Below are 17,793 nucleotides of genomic sequence, written 5' to 3'. Positions count from 1 at the left end.
GCCGATGATTGCATTTTGTAAATACTTAATAGGACATGCAGGTGAGAAACAACTTGATTTAGAAGATAGAACACTGTCCTGGGAGTCAGGGAACCTGGGTTCTAATCCCAGTTGTGCCACCTCCCTGCAGTGTAACCTTGAGCAAGTCTCTGAACTTCTGTGTGCCTTAGTTTTCTGTAGAGAGGGATTAAAGAAGCATCATTGTCCAGTGGATAGAGACCGAGCCTTGGAGCCAGAAGGACCTGAGTTCTAATCCTGGCTCTGCCACTTGTCTGCTGGTTGACCTTGGACAAATCACTTCATATCTCTGTGCCTCAGTTCCCTCATCTGTAAAATGGGGATTAAGACTGTGAGCCCTATCTGGGATAAGGACTGTGTCCATCCCAATTATCTTGTATTTTCCCTGTGCTTAGAACAGTGCCTGGCACATAGTAAGCACTCAACAAGTACCATTATTATTAATCATTATTATTAAATTATCTTTTCTTCCTCCCCATTAAGACTTTGAGCCCCTTATGGGACAAGAGCTGCATCTGATATGATTATCTTGTATCTATTCCACTGCAAATGCATTGCTAAGTACGTAGAAAGTGCTTAACAAATACCAAAATAACTATCATTGCTAGGGTTATAGAATAAACTCCAAATCATCAAACTGCTGCAGATTGACAATTAATCTTCAAAAGACCAAACCTATGTGCCAATTCTTACCTGAAACAACAAGTTACACATAGCAAGGATCAACATCAGTGATACAGAATTAAATGCTGTAACTAAATTCTGTTGACTGGGTAACATACACAGTGTCAAATGATGCTAATCTGTGTTTCTGAAGACTCAAATTTCTATTGAAGAAATTGTAGAATTCTAGTTGAAGAAATAACTGCCTGCAATAATAATAATGGTAATAAAAACAGTGCCATATTACTGTAGTCTTTAAACTCCTTGTATGTATGGATCATCTATACCTTTCCTTTTGAAGTGTACCATACCAAGCTTTTATTTAGCACAGTGCTCTGCACACATTAAGAACTCGATAATTGCCACTGATTCATAATCTGGAGCATTTACTCTATACCTTGGACTGAAGCAGAGATAATACCATCCTGTCCTACATGGAACTCACAGTCTAAAGGGATAGGAGAACAGTTATTAAATCCCCATTTTACAGATGAGGAAACTTATCCAAGGTGAAACAGTAGGCATCTGTTCGAGTGGGGATGAGAACCAGGGTTTTCTTATGTGCAGTCCTCTGCCCTTTCCACTAGGCCACGTCACTTCTCTTCTATAAGTCAATGATGTTACTAGTCCCACTAATTTATACACTGAAATAAAGAGGTATCACCAGTGGTAATATGAGCTGATAAGGGCTGTTTTAAGATGCAGCTATAAAAAAGGAAAGAAAGAGGCGCATACCTAAAGTAGTGTTAAATGTGGCAGGGTGTGTCCTAGATTTGGGAGGTGGGAGTGAAAGAAAAAAGTCAAATGATTCCAGTATCATGGGGAAGATATTGTTGTTGTTGTAGTTGACAGATTCTGGGACAAAACAGGAAATGAAGAGGATTAGGGAGAAAGGAAACAGACTTAAGGTTTTTATGTGGCAGAGTTAAGGTGTCAGCTAGAAATCGTAATAGTGATTGTCCAGAGACTAGCAATGCCAGAAGGTCAGAATTTAGGGCTGAAAATACAGGTTTGAGCTGGTGGGCTTCCCAGAAATGGAGTATAAAGAAATTATTTTCAGTCTTGTTATATGATGATGAAGGAGTTGTCCATCAGGGGCAATGGATGAGACTCAGTGTTGACACTTCAGGACTGAGATCCTGTATGAAGGAAATGATTATAGAAACTAAATTGTCTTGTGAATAGAAAACAAATATCTTTTTTTGCCCATGTTCTGGCTCATGTAAGTGCACTGTCTTCTTAGAGTTCCCTACCAGAAAGCCAAAAATTATTTGGAAGTTTCACATATGTTGTATTTAATTGTTGGGCTTTTTTTTCATATAATATGTAGCACCTTTGGTGACTAATCATTTTCTATTTGAATGACTTAATCATTTTAGTAATGAAATGACAAATATTATCATAAATGTTTTTCCCTTTATGGTTGGCCCACAGAATCATTAAAATAAAGGAACTCCCATTAGAATGCATATCTGGCCATTGTCATCAATCAATCCACCAGTCATAATTATTGAGTGCTTTAAGTCTGCTGAGCTCTATACTAAGCACTCAGAAAGTATAATATTGCAGAGCTTAGACACATTCCCTGAACACAAGAAGTGTATATTCCTTATCCTGGAGCAGACAAAATATTACAAATTTGGGATTTTTTAAATTTTAGGCCATAAGATGTGATTCTAATTACAAACCCCTCATGAAATCTTTGACCTTTTTTTTATTGGTTTGATGCACCACATAGAGTAGGAACAGTAGATTTTCCTGAACAATCACTCAGGATGACTAGTACAGCGTGGAGAATTAAACAAAATCCTCTGGGCAAGAAGTAAGACAAACTCCTTATTCCCTCATACTCCTCTAAACCACATGAACTTAAATATTAATGAAACTTTCATGAATGACACATAATGTATACTGCCCCTTTGAGCTGGAAAATGCCAGACTTTTATGGTTACTGCTGCACGGCTAGGATAATAGGAACTAGAGTCATAAAACAGTAATTAAAACATTGCCAAACTGAGCTGCTTTATTGGGTAGATGTTAATTAAAGATGATAGATGGCAGGATTTGAAACCAGCAAAAATATATTTGGTCAGCACAAGTGAAAGGTCAGGGATAATCTTGACTACTTTAGTTGAAGACACTTTTCTTGTCACTCTCCTGAATATCTTCAGAAAGTTGACAGCTTGAACACAGGGAAAAAAGAAATCAATATATAAGAAGTGGCAGGGAGGGGGATACTTTATTCTCATATTCTGCAAATAATGCTTAATATTTTGTAAACTTCATAGATTGTATGGCTCAAAGGTTACAAAAGGTAGTCTCAAAGTTTAATACTGGAGATACATTTGGATGGCATTCTTCTTGAGTCTCCTGCTTTTGTCTGAAATAGGAACTCGAAGAGAACACCTATAAAACATGAAAAGGAAAATGAATTCACACTAAATAACTGTCTAACACTGTTTCACCTTTGTGTCCTTTCAAGCCTGTAAAAATATTAGGCATTATGATCTTATCTGGTTAACTTAAATTGGCAAAAGAACAATACCCAGCTCTGTGCAAATACTTGCCTTCCAATTTACATGAAAAATGTACTGTGATCATAACTAAAAAACTTCCTTTCTAGTCACTTGCCCCACCATTGGCTTTTGCCAGTGATTGTATGAACAGGCTGAAGCAAAGGGACCTTTATTAAGGCAAACTTGTGCGAGATGTTTGTATTAATAAAAAATGCCCGGCTCTCTGTAGTCATCTGACATAAATCGTGCTTAAACATGAGGAATGACAGTAGTAAGAAAAAGATTTGAATTTGTATGAGACATTTATGCTGTCTGATTCTCTCTGTTGCATAAATTGAATTAAAATGCTAAATAAATGTCTCAGAAAAAGCACTGAGTTTCATGTTCTCAATTTTTGAGAAATAATAATGTCTTAAAAGCGAAACGTCTTACTTCCCATTTTAGATCATGATTAGAAAATTGGAATAGGTAGTAGATTTGTGTCAGGTATCTTAGAGACCCTACTCTAGAAATCCCCCAAATCAAGATTGAAATCTTATCAAGTAGGAAACACAATAGGGAACAGTGTTCAAATTGGCAAGAACTTCTTTCTATTTTCATTCTAAAAGTGAAGATGTTTTTTAACTAACTCTCAGAAGACCAAAGACACAATCCCCATCATTAAGAATAACAAGAAACATTAAACCATTTTCCATTGTGTCCTAATCGGCTAGGTAGAATAATAATCAGACCTGAAAGTTCTAGAGCTGAAAATGCCATAGCTTAGTCTGTTTTGGGTAGAGCTATCCTTTGAAAATGATTTAGGCCTCTCTTCCCAGAAGCTTTTAAAGAAACTAGACTGAGGTTGTAACAGAAGAATTGCCATTGATGTGGTAGAGTGGTTGGATTTGTTTAGGACTTTAATGACTGGAACTCGTTGATAGTCTTTGGAAGGGAAACGGCAATATGATTGTTGGGTGGGTTAATTTGGATATGATGGGCAAGGAAAATGCTAGAAAGTTTGGGGTTTTTTTTTTCTATTTTTTTCAAGTTTTGCCAAGTGGTAACATAGTGAAAAGAACACTGGGCACTGTCTTAGCATTCGTTAATGACACTCTGGTTAATTTGTAACTTGCACAATATCTCTTCTTGCTAAAGCTGCCAAAGTGTATTGCAGATCAAGGAGCCTGTTACACAACTGTGAATTAAAATCTTGGGCCACTTCAGCCTATCTCATCTTGTCAGTAGTTTTGCTCCATCTATGTACCTTTGTGTTCACCCAACTACCATCTATTGATGTTTATGCAAATAGGAATGCCCCATGTATACTCCTTTCTCCTTTCTTCAGATTAAATCGTTTGTTCTTTCATTTTTAGTCTGCACTTCCTTGCATTTAAAAAAAAAAATCCCCATTCTTGCCCTACAGGAATATTTGAATCTTCCTTGATCCAATAAAGCTATTTGCGTTCAGTTTTTTTTTTAACTTTTTAGCATTCCTATTTGTGATGTGTTTGCTTTCCCCCAGTTCCTTTATTCACAACACAGTTCTTAAGCATTGTGGCCAGGGTAGAGCTCTACCCACTCTGTTACAGTGAACTCCACCAAGCACTTAGTAAATTGCTCCGCTGTACACACTAAGTGCTCAAGAAGTACTTTTTGATGAATTGATTGATCGATTAAAGAAAGAAAACACTGATTTCGTTTTTTCTATTACATAAGATTACTGCAGCCCCTGTGGATAATGAACTCAGTGCAGTAGCTGAAAGTTCATGGAAAATGCTGATTAGTCTCCTAAATCCTTGCCTGAATCCTTAAGAGTTTCCATAGGTAATTAAAGCAGTGTCAGACTCATAGGCATTGGAAAACAGTGATATTTTCTTGGGACTGGTGTTAAAGGTTTTGAAGGAAATTTTCATTCAGGCCATCAAGGACGGAGTGGCTGGCCAAGAACTTCTTGGTATAAAAATGATTTCCCTCGACTTTTAGCTACTCAGTCAGCTCTCTTTCCTCTCCTTATCTTTGCACAGATTCTCCCTCAGCAACCCACCATGCGTGCTTTAATCCTCCCAAACCAATCTACTTGTTGAGCCTCTTTTTCACCTCACTGCTCCTCACCCCATGCTCAGGCCAGTTTATACTCTAAGTACTTCCTCCTACCTGTAATTTATCTTAGTGTCTGTCTTCTGATCTAGGCTGTAAATTATGTGTACTATCTCTCCTGAACTCTACCAAACGTAAATATAGGTTTCTGCACACAGTAGGTGCTCAGTAAATACTGTTGATTTATTGACTTATTGCTTAGGTAGGATGTGAGAGCCTGGATGCGATCAAAGTGTGGGATTCTTAGACCCCTGAGGTAATAAAGACGTTTTATTTTCAGAGCCCATTTCCTCTCCTGTAGGATTCTGGATGACTGTGGAGTGCTGAGGTAAAATTATTTGAAGGTTGATTTCATATGAATACTAATTTTTGAAGGGGACTCCCTAAATTATGAAAAAATCCAGTCCCTGTCGCTCAGTGGTTTTCCTATTAGTGAAAACCTGACCTGGGCATAACATTCAAAGTCACACTGAGGATGACAGCCAGATGGCAGGCCGGAAAGACAGAAGGAAAGGCAAGGGAAGGCCTAATTTCAAGCCAGGTCTCTAGTAATTTCTAAAGACTACTGGATAAGGCTACAAGAAAGAAATGATGTTCTGTAAGCCTTAGGGGATGTTCTTAGGGTTATACTTGATGGTACATGTTTAGTGCAGCTCTCTACAGGCTGTCTTTATGTGGAAATGAAATAATGTACTGAGCCAAATTAGCACTGCTGTTTTAAAAGGAAATTAAAATGAAAAATATGTCCAAATATTGTTGTAGTTGAGGCAGTGCATTTGTATAATTTGCAGACGTAGTCCATTTCACTTGAAGTCCTATTATTGTTGCTATATTGAAAGAATCAATCAATGGTGTTTACTGTTATGCAGAGCGCTGTGCTAAGCACTTGGGAGAGTACAGCAGATTCGTGTACAGTAGAGTACTTATTCGTTCCCACGGCTTCAACTATCATCTCTACACGATGACACCCAAGTCTATATCTCCTCCCCTGTTCTCTCCTGCCTTGAGAACATCTCTTCTTGGATGTCCTCCCACCAACTAAAATTTATAGATTTCTAGACTGTAAGCATGGTGTGGCAGGGATTGGCTCTCTTTATTGCTGAACTGTACTTTCCAAGCACTTAGTACAATGCTCTGCACACAGTAGGTGCTCAATAAATACGACTGAATGAATGAATGGTGTTGGTAGACACAATCCCTGCCATGAAGGAGTTCACTATCTAGTTGGGAAGACAGATATCAAAGTAAATTACAGATCAGAGATAAACTGCATTCTTTTGGACAAAGTTTCCTAAATTCCTGTACTGATTTCCCTGAACCTTGTTCCTGACCATCTATCTTGCCATCCAATCACCATATGTTTTTCTGAACACTGTGCCATGTGTGACCATCTCTTTTACAGATCCTGGGGGACCCCACAGATGAGTATATACATTAAATAGCTAGGTAGTCAAGAAAAGGTCCCTACACTGACACAACCTTGGCAAACCACAAAGTGGCTGAGGACAGTATGCATCAGATGGAGTGGGGTCCCAGAGCCACAGCTCTACCCCACCCCCGGCCCCAGTTGTATCCTTGGCACTGACTGCAGATCCAATGACCTTGACTTTCCATAATACTTTAGATGACCTGGAAGCAAAGATGGATGCTTTAGCTGACCTGGAGGCAAAGATGAACACCTGAGGATATAGGGGACGGGGTCTCTGGAGTGGTTGCTCCCACTTGGAAATGGTCCTGCAGAAATGCTTGGAAAAGCTCGACCCTTCCTTTAAGGGAACGTCATTGATTATATGGCCGAAGCTTGTGCTTGTGTCCCAATTTCTACCATGTACCAGCATCGGCTGGTGCCTGGTAGAGAAGCAACATGGCATAATGGATGGAGCACAGACCTGGGAGTCAGATGGTCATAGGTTCTAATCCCAATTCTGCTGCTTGTCTGCTCTGTGACCTTGGACAAGTCACTTCACTTTTCTGGGCCTCAGTTACCTCATCTGTAAAATGGGGATTGAGATTGTGAGCCCCACTTGGCACAGGGACTGTGTCCTACCATATTTGCTTGTACCCACCTGAGTGCTTAGTACAGTGTGTGGCAAATAGTAAATGCTTAATTAATACCATTATTATTATTATTATTAATAATAATACCTAGATATCACCATCGTAGATCGAATGGTGTTGAAGAGAGAATGAATTAATCACCTACAGGGGAGGTTTTAGGAATTCATGGAAAATATCAGTGGGCATATTTTTTAAATGAAGCATGCCTTATTTTATCTCCATATTTTCCACGACAAAAGGGTTTTAAAGACGTTGTTCCTGATTCTAAAGGACAAAGGGCGAGATATTTTAGTTGATAGACTTATATGATGAAATCCAGTTTGGCAACTTAATTGTCAAAAACCTTAAAGTGTTTTAAATGATATTGGAAAATTTTAATATAGTTTCAGAAACCTTTAGAGTTTGAAATATTATATCTCATGAGACTGTTGGATAGAAAAGCTCTTCTGGCATTTCAGTACTAAGAAAAAAACTAGAATCCATAGTACAGATTTTTAATTTTGTATGTGGATCCTTATTTTCCGTGGTGGTGTGGTCTTTAAAACCCCAAGCCTGAGGTTACATTGAGAGGTTCTTAAAGAAATCTGTGGCTAGAATGTGTATGGTGGGAGGGAATATTATGAATTACAGAAAGCTTTTTGATAAACAGTCTAAATTATGCTTCAAAGGACAGATGTGGCTTTAATAATCTGAAACATTTGCATTTTCAGATTGAACTTTACTTGATTGCATTGTACTTGATATGTATACTTAAATCTATATGTTAAATGTTATACTTTGATATAGCACATATTGTTTGACTTTGTTCTTATGATCTGACAAGCTTCATTATATAATAAACTAGTTTAAATAAATCCTAAAGACATAAAAGTGTTTCTGACAGTAAGAAAGAATTTAAAGCACCCAAATGATATATCGGTTAGATGTTCCAGAGAGTCAAAGTTTTTTCATTCAGATCTTTGAACATGTGTTTTGAATAAAGCTGTAAGGCATTTTCCAGTAACCAGTGTTGTATTACAAAAATGAGTAAAGTAAAACAAAAGGAAAACATGTTTCAACATTTTATTCAGTATTGTCACACATTGTTGCACATTTCCAGCTGGAAGTAAATGTGACATTTGTAATGCTAATTTTTCAAACCTAACCTTTTATATCATATAAAATATTACTTGGGATGGTGTGCCCTTGTGAAAAGAGCAGAAGTAATGAACTACTCCATCAGGGTTCAATCGGATTCCTAATGGCTTTAGTGCAATTATCCTGCAAGTTAGTTGCAATCCATCAAAATCATTTTTGGATTGTTCTCTTGCTCTCTATGTAGTTCGAACTGCTGATAAGCAGGTTACGGAACGCTCGACCTGATATCCCGGCATTTCGTATTAAGCCAGAAACAACAGATAATGTCACCGTGGCTCTCTCATTTACTCCTGTTTGAACGAATCCATTTGCTCATGTAGTTCAGTGGATATTAAATACAAACTAAATGCAAAACTAAATACAAACACATTATTTAAAGTCAGGGAAAACAAAGGACATGTAATGCTGTAATTGCTGCCTTTAATGTCCTATTAATTGAGGATGGAAATATGATAGAAATGCATCATTTGTATTTAGCCAGTGAAGAGCTATCCCGACGGGAAGAGTTATCCTACAGAGTTTTATTCTCCAAGCAGACCACTGCCAACCTCATAATGCACTGGGAAAGGTGGCAGCATGAATCACATGCAAGCAATTTGGATATTTAACATGCCAAATCAGAATAGAAAGACAATACTTAAAATTATGCTATAATGGAATTTAGAGAAAGATGGATATAATTCATTTCACTTTTATTTGTCCAGGGCCTTAACATATTAGCCTTGAAATGTAATCTAAAACACACCCCACATATACAACACCGATGGAACATGTATAAAGAGAGTCACTCCCTCTTTCAGGGAAAGAAAATGCAATTGAGTATAATTTAATGAAATGGTTTTAAAAGTGATTGTTTTAAAAGAATGGATAGACTGAACTCCATGCATATTTCATGTAATTTATTTTTTGATATGTTTTCAAAGAGTAATTTAATGCTTAGAAGCCCTGGAGACAGAAATTCTTTGTTTTTCTGCAAAAAAATAAAAAAAAAAGAACCAACAGAAGCAGATCATACTATCCAACCCTGTCCTGCTAGGTCTCAAAATTTGATCTCTGCAGGTAGAAGAAGTATGTCACAATTACTTTCTGGCATAGATATACTGGAATTAAATGTAAAGGGGTTTTGAATGGTGACAGATAACATGACTTTTGTGATAGGCTTTCTCTCTTTCAGAGCAGCATTTTTTAATGCTTAGAAAGGGATGTAAATCCTATTTTCACCTTTTTAAAAATAGGTTATCTTAGACTAGAACAACAGAATATCAGCACTGCCATTGAGGAATAAGACCCATTGCCCATCCAGTGTCGTATTCTGTCTTCCAAGTGCGGTGAATGCCCTTATTTGATATCCATTTGACATCCCCGATCCAAACTGTGTTACTTGGAGAAGGTTTTCTTCTCAGGCAAAGACGTTTTCATAACTGACACTCAACAGTTAGTCAATTAGCTGTCCAAGGAAATTTCTTTAATGTCTGAATTCAAGACTAATGTGGGTGTTGGAGAAGACAAACACTAGCTAAATAATAATATAATATTAATAATATATATACACACACGGGCTTGGCAATCAGAAAGACCTAGGTTCTAATCTCAGCTGGGCCGCTGACCTGCTGTATGACTCTGGGCAAGTTGCTTAACTTCTCCGTACCTCAGTTACTTCGTCTGTAAAATGGGGATTAAGACTGTGAGCTCCACGTGGGACATGGATTATTTTCATCCTGATTAGCTTGTATCTACTGCAACTATTAGTACAGTGAATGGCACATAGTAAGCACTTACATACCATGAAAAAAATGGTATCATCTCAGAGGCTTCAACCATGCCGTTATTAAGTTGTTGGGTTGAACCTGCTGGGAATTGTGTGTGCTTTTCCGAATTGGATTTAGAGAATAACTTTCCTAACACGTTCATCCCTAGTAGACTTCCAAAAGGATGATAATTTCGTTTTGCAAGATTGTGTTATAGCATTGCTGAGTATAGAGTACATTAAAATATGTCCTAACATTAACCCTTTCTTAGATTTACATCAATTAATCAAGAATAAGGCTTTTATTTTTAGAATTTATTTTGGTACACTAGCACCTTTAGTTCCACATAAATGGGTGGAGCTCAGAGATGGTTCCCCTGAGTTGGCTCCGTCTTTTTCAGCAGTTAAGCAGCCAAATCTGTAAACAGTTAATTATGTGTAAGTAATTTTGATGACAACAATTGCAGTAATCTAAGACCCACATTTAGGTCAGGTTGATTGGGGAACAGTGTTAACTCTTTAATATCGTAAAGGAACTGAGAGCTGTGCACAAACAATGTAGACAGCAATGAACTGAATGATTCTTCGGTGATCCAAAACAATTATGCTACTTCCAAATACCTAATAGCTGACTAGAGACTAAACTTTGGCTCACTTCATTGAATTTACACTGTTAAGAAACAGAAAAGGTTTTATTTTGTTTTCTTATGAAAAGTCAGTGTGTGTCTCCGTTGGGATGTTTCATTGTCTCTCACTCCATAGAGCCGTGGCCCATGAGGAAATCTATAAATCCTCTTGGTCTTTTGCCATTACCAGGAGAGGAAGATATTGAAATGCTAAACATGTTTAGATGTTTCATTTCAAGAGAATGGCTGAATGATTCATTAAAATGTTCTGCATACTATCATATGGATTCTAACTGGGAGAAGCAGACAGGTGATTTTTGTAAGAAAATAACAAAAGCAACTTGGGATATTTCGAGAAAAACTCACTTCCCGCTACAAGAAGTTTTGTGAATAGTACTTATTTTTAACCAGTGGTATTGAACCGTTTGAAACAATTTCATTACGTGCATGTATTAACACGACATCTTTAAATGTTTTTCCCTTCCTAGAACTTCGGTTTTGGGCAGAAGAATTTTTCATTATGCTAATGAATTTTTAATAAATAATACGTATTGTCAGTAAGATTCACTTCTCTTTACTGTGAAATATAGGTTTTAAAAGAGAACAGATTGCATTAAGAAATTTTGGTTGCATTTACTCACAGTTATCGTGTTTGTAGCTTTAAAAATCCTACTTAAAAAGACCAATTTACCTAATATGCTTATCATTTATCTTTTGTACTTCAGAAGCCTTAGTTATGTATCTCCTACTATGTTTTTCCACTCTGAATAAAATCAAAGCCAATCAAAAATAGTCTAGCTCCTTGTAATGCTGTAAAATGTAAGCACCTTATTCGTGGTATCTTATGTACCATCTCTTAGGCAGGCTTTTTCGGGTTTCACATGTTTTGAAGTTTTATAATGAAATGTAATTAGGATTATTTTTTACATTCCATCCTTCACTTTCAACTCCTTTATTTTCATGTACCGAAAACAACTTTTCCCTCCCATATTTTAAAAACACAGGTCTCAGGCAAAGTTTTCCTAAGATTAAAAGTATGAAACTCTTTGAGTGTCTTAGTAAAATAAACCAACAGGTGTTTAAGTTATAGTTTTTTTAAAATAAACTTTTCTTCAGCGAAGATTATTTTTAAATGTCAACCAAATGAAATTTATTCAGAAAAATGAATTATACTTCAATGAAATATTTAATATAATTAGCATTTCAATAATTTCTTTATATTTATTATTCTGTATCTGTTATATGATGACACCAGATTATCTCACAAAAATTATCTGGTATACACCTCAGTTTTAACATCCATTCTCATTAATTAAACCTCAAGAATGAACAAGTATAATATGGTCTGAATTGGAAATTACTGATATTATGTTCTCTTACCTACATGAATAGATTTGATTGCCTCTCTCCTGAATTATTTTCCAAGTAAAATGAATTGACATTAAAGTTTAAAAGAACATATTGTTTCTGGTGTTGAGATCATATGATGGAGCAAGTTTTATGGAAGGTTACTAAAAGCTCATTGTGGCCAAGGAACATGTCTACAAACTCTGCTGTATTGTACTCTACCAAGTGCTTATTGCAGTGCCCTGCACACATTAAGTACCCAGTAAATACCTTTGATTGATTGATTATCAACTTGGCATAGCAGACAACCCCAACTAATTTATCCACAAACATTTATTAGGAAATCTTTGAGAGCTTATAGGTTGCAGAATCCTGTAGTAGGTTCTAGAAAATTGATTTTAAGATCAAAGTTTCCCTCCATTACAATAAAAAAGGCAAAGTGAACATAATCTGAAGTAGGAGATAGTTATAATCTGCCACTTTTATTACAGTAAATACTTAAAACTGATACATATACTTTAAAAACTGATAAATTGGAGACTAAACAGTTCTCACCATACTGCACTATACTCTAAGGAAAACCACCTCATTTGCACATCTAAAAGAATTACAAGGACCCTTGAGGTCCTAGGAACCAGTACTGATTTCCATTATCATTTCTGTACTGGGTTTTTGAGTAACATTTTCTCTTTAAAAAGCCCTCAGTTGATATTGAAATTTTAAAATCGAAAACAAATCCACAGTAAGAATTCTAGAACAAGTTGACACTTGCCTCCAATCCTACAGCCTAAAACCCCAAATCAATTTATTCCTCCAGGTCCAACTCTTCAGTTCTTATGTATTACAAGACTCTCCCATTCCCTTGAGGACAGTTTTCAGGGGGCTCTATAGCTGAATGAATCTTTCTGCCACCAGGTATTCACTGAGCACTTACTGTTTGCAGGGCACTATATGGGTCTGTGTGAGGAGCACTGTACTAGGCAACTGGAAGAGTAAAGAGTCACTCCTTAATTTTCTGACCTGCAGTTCCCAGGGGAAGACCACTGAGCCTTTGCCAAGAAGTCCTGATCTTGCTGGGAGATTACAGATTGCTCTCACATGGTATTACACACACCTATTTGAACCGTAAAAGAAATAACTTGACTGATTTAAATCAAATTAATGAAGGTGTATTTAAAATCCTTACCAGGTTTACATGTTCTTACCCTGGGAGAGAGAATGACCTAATGAAGTCTCCCAGGCACTTACAACCATGAGAATATATTCTAAAACAACAGGGATATGGGTTAAAACCCAAAACAGATAAGAAACATCGATAGTAAAATTGTGTAAGAATTAACTGGGGACACTCTCAAGGTCTCTTCCCACTTCAGTACAGAACCATCGTGGGTGAGAGACTACCACAGTCTCCTCTAGTGTGCTTGGGTTGGTAAATTCAGAGACTTGCCCCAGCAGTTCAATTTACATGATTGTTGTTTGTTTATGAAGTTGTCTGGAGGGTCCTATCAATTCTCCCAGTCCCAAAGCACACGGTACCCCATTTGTCACTGCCCTTATCCCCATCCCCCCTGCAGGTACACCTAACAATATTGTTATTTTTATTACATTTGTTTAACACTTACTGTGTGCCAGGCACTGTTCTAGGCACTGAAGTAGATATAAGATAATTGGGTTGGACATAGTCCCTGTCCCATGTAGGGTTCATGGTCTTAATCCCTAATTTACAGATAAGGGAACTGAGGCACAAAGGATCGGAGTGACTTGCCCATGGTCATACAGCAGAAAAATGACAGAGCTGAGGTTAAAACCCAGGTCCTTCGGGCTCGCTGGTCTGTGCTCCATCTACTAGGCCATGATGCTTCTCGAGTGCCACCAGGTCCGGAAAAGTGTTTTGTTAGATGGGCCAGGACCCTGGGGTCATATGATGCAATGCAGATCCTTCCTAGGTCCCAAACAGATGGAAGTCTTGCTGGAACCTGTTCTAGCAGCTCCAAAATCACAACGCTCCCTCCCTCCCTAGTTCTGCTGCAGTGGAAGGAAAGTTCAGAGCCATATGGCTTGCTGTTTCTGTCTCCCCTCTTCTTCTTCTACAGAGAATGGGACTTGTGTTCAGGAGGTAGGCTTGGGAACTGCCCATCGGTCCACTCCAGGGATCACAGAGGTCCAGTGGAGGTAGAATACTTATGCTAACTTGTTGGCTGCAGCACCTGAACGTTAGAAATAACTGTGTTTTTTTTCTGGATTTGCTAAATGTACATTTGTACATTCATATTTAATTATGTAATATTTGGTTATATTTTACATGAACCCAGAGAGGTGTAGAACCTGGTCTTTTCTCCGGCAGCTTTAATGTAAATGAAAAGGTTTAGGCTTGTAATGTGTTAAGATTGTCACTCTTTATTTTTCTATTTCTGTTTTCTTCAGTGGAAAGAATAAGCCGCTGGTGCAAAGATGAGAGAGAGATGTGCAAATCCAAGGAGCAGAATACAGGGAAAAGAGCTACGGAGGAGTGGAGTAAATTTTAACTCCAAAGAAAGAAGTGAGGTGCAGGGATAATTAGGGTATTCAGACAATTAGGACTTTCAGATAATAAACAGCACATTTTGAAGTTCAGTGAAGTAGAACTTCGTGCATCAGAGTGAAACTTGACCTTTTTCTCTATTAAAAAGAAAATATGATGTTAATCCAATTCAGGAGTTCAGAACCCTTACTGGTATGAAGCACTTAGTACAGTGCTCTGGCCAGAGTAAACACTCAGTAAATATCACTGTTTGGTCGATTGGTTGACAGAACTGCAGAAGAAATGGTTAGAGCTTGGTTTCATTGCAGAGCAGCTCAGCTGGCCTCTCACCAGCAGCTCTCGCAGAATGGAAGTCTCTGAAGCACCAACTGATTGCTGATGAGTTGCCGTGTGAGTTGGAGCAGACCACCTAACCTGTTGGAGCTTCAGTTTCCACATCTGACAAGCAGGGGGAAATATATTACTCTATCTGGGTTACAGGGAGAAAATGCTAAGACGTATACAATTGAGAACGCCATAAATTTTTAAGTGCCAATTTTAAAGTTATCAATAACTGCAGCATCGTCTGTGGTTCAAGTTTCAGGACTGAAAGGGGCTCCAAGATTTGTTAAAACCTCAGTGGAATTTACGCAAAAATTTCAGTAGAGGTGATCAGGGTAATAGATTTCTCCTCCAACAGAAATCTGTAATTCTAGCTCTCTGGTTTGCCTCCTTTATTCTACCAAGCCCTTAAGACAGTACTCTGCACACAGTAGTAAGTGCTCAATAAATATAATTGATTGAGTGACCCTGCACAAGTCATTTCACTTGTTTGTGCTTCAGTTTTCTCATCTGAAAAATGGGGATTCAATACCTGTTCTTCCTCCTACTTAATCTGCGAACCCTGGTTGGGACAGGAACTGTGTCTGACATGAATACCTTTTATCTATTCCAATGATTAGTATAGTGCTTGGAACATAGTAAGCACATAACAAATACCAAGACTGTTATTATAATTGTTGCTGTAGTTCCACTGTACATTCCAAGCGCTTAGTACAGTGCTCTGCACATAGCGCTCAATAAATACTGTTGAATGAATGAACACCTAATTATTATTATTATTATTACTTTTAACTTTAGAAAGGCTGCACATTATTAAATCCTCAAACTCGCATTTTAGGACATAGAGGTCTACCATTTTGTGAGAATAGGCAGGATTCAAAATATTTCAGGTAGTTTTCAAATAAAGTTTCATACAATATTTTGGGAATTCTAGCACTTGTTTTATCATTGAAATTTGACTTCCCAAATGCTAAACTCTCTATTCTCAGCACAGTACTTACCCTTAAAGGTACTACAATCCACCCTTTCCTCTCCAGCCAAACTGTTGCCACATTAATCCAAGCATTTTTCTTGTCCCGGCTTGATTGCTGCATCAGCCTCCTTGATGACCTCCTTGCCTCTTGCCTCTCCCCACTCCAGTCCAAACCTCACTCTGCTCCCCGAGTCATTTCCCTACAAAACTGTTCAGTCTATGGTTCTCCTCTCCTCAAGAACCTCCAGTGGATGCCCATCCACCTCCCAATCCAACAGAAACTCCTGACCCATAGACTTTTAAGGATTCAATCACCTTGCCCCCCCACCTTCTCATCTTACCTCGCAGATTTCCTATTACAACTCAGCCAGCTCAATTTGTTCCTCTCATGCCAACCTACTGCCTGTACCTCAGTCTCATCTATCTCGCCACTGAAGTTCACCCATGTCCAACCTCCAGAGCCTGGAAAGCCCTCTGTTTTGATATCTTCGTACGATCACTATCTCCTCCTTCAAAACATTCTCTTTCAAGAGGTCTTCCCTGAATAGGGCCTCATTTCCTCTTCTTCCACCTGTTTCTGTGTCACCCTTGCACGTAAATTTTCACCTTTTATTCACCCCTCTCTCAGCCCCACAGCACATAAATACGTATCCACAGTTTATTCATATTAAGGTCTGTCTCCCCATCTAGACTGTAAGCTCATTGAGGGCAGGGAACATGTCTACCAACTGCGTTACATTGTGCTCTGATAAGTGCTTAGTATAGTGATCTGAACACAATAAGTGCTCAATAAATATGATGGATTTATTTGTAATATAATAATTATTATTATGGTATTTGTTAAATACTTACTACGTGCCAAGCACTGTTGTAAGCTCTGGGATAGGTACAAGGTAATCAGGTTGTCACAGTTGGGGCTCACAGTCTTATTCCCCATTTATACAGATGAGATAACGGGCACAGAGAAGTTAAGTGGCTAGCCCAAGGTCACATAGCAGACAATTTGAGGATTGAGTCCTAACTTCCTATCCAGGTATACTAGAAATGTGATCCAGAAAGTATGAATCAATCACTCAATCATATTTGTTGAGCACTTACTGTGTGCAGAACTGTACTAAGTACTTGGGAGGGCACAATGTAACTCAATTGGTAGATAGACATATATGCATATGTATATAAAGTTGGTGTTCAATCATTTATTGAGGTGATATCATTAACATAGACTATTGAAAGTGAGTTTCAGAAAACATCTCAGTTCTTAGAAAAATATAAACTGATCTATAGGAGAGAATTAAAGTGCAAGTTTCAAAGCTGATGAAAAAATAAAGGATTAAATTATCTTGTGGAATTGAGTATATCAAAACAACTTATTCATAGTGGTGCATATTTTGCATAAAACTCAACAAAGTTGAAAAATTCTAAAATGCAGATGTTTTTTAACAATGAAATGCAGTACAAGTGAAAGAATTTCAAAGCTTACTCTGCAAAAGTGCTTGGATTTCCAAAGATTCAGAAGATGAAAAGGTAGGAAGTAATTAGCTTCAAATGTATTTTCAGTTAGGTATAGTATATCTTTCAGACTGACAGTTTTAATCATATTGTTCATAGAATTATCTTTTCAACGAATTTATGTTAGGAATAATAGCTGTGATTTAGGTGCGAACAAGCTTATATAATCCTCAATACAAAATGTTCTCCAAATAAACAGAAAAAAAGGTACAAATGTCAAACCAACTTCTCACAGTGCTGAAACTTCCCCAATCTTCAAAAGCTAAGTTTTTTTGGCC

The 17,793-nt window shown here is 37.6% G+C and overlaps 1 protein-coding gene across 1 annotated transcript in view; it reads left to right on the top strand.

Annotated features, from left to right (window-relative positions):
• TRPS1 (transcriptional repressor GATA binding 1) overlaps positions 1 to 17,793 on the top strand; it is a 270,531-nt gene that overhangs the window by 210,109 nt on the left and 42,629 nt on the right. The gene's annotated exons all lie outside the window — the stretch shown is intronic.

Source organism: Ornithorhynchus anatinus, chromosome 4 (genome assembly GCF_004115215.2).
Source record: "Ornithorhynchus anatinus isolate Pmale09 chromosome 4, mOrnAna1.pri.v4, whole genome shotgun sequence".
NCBI classification, from domain to species: domain Eukaryota; kingdom Metazoa; phylum Chordata; class Mammalia; order Monotremata; family Ornithorhynchidae; genus Ornithorhynchus; species Ornithorhynchus anatinus.
Note: the sequence above shows the minus strand (reverse complement) of the source record. Positions and strands in the feature narration are given on the sequence as shown.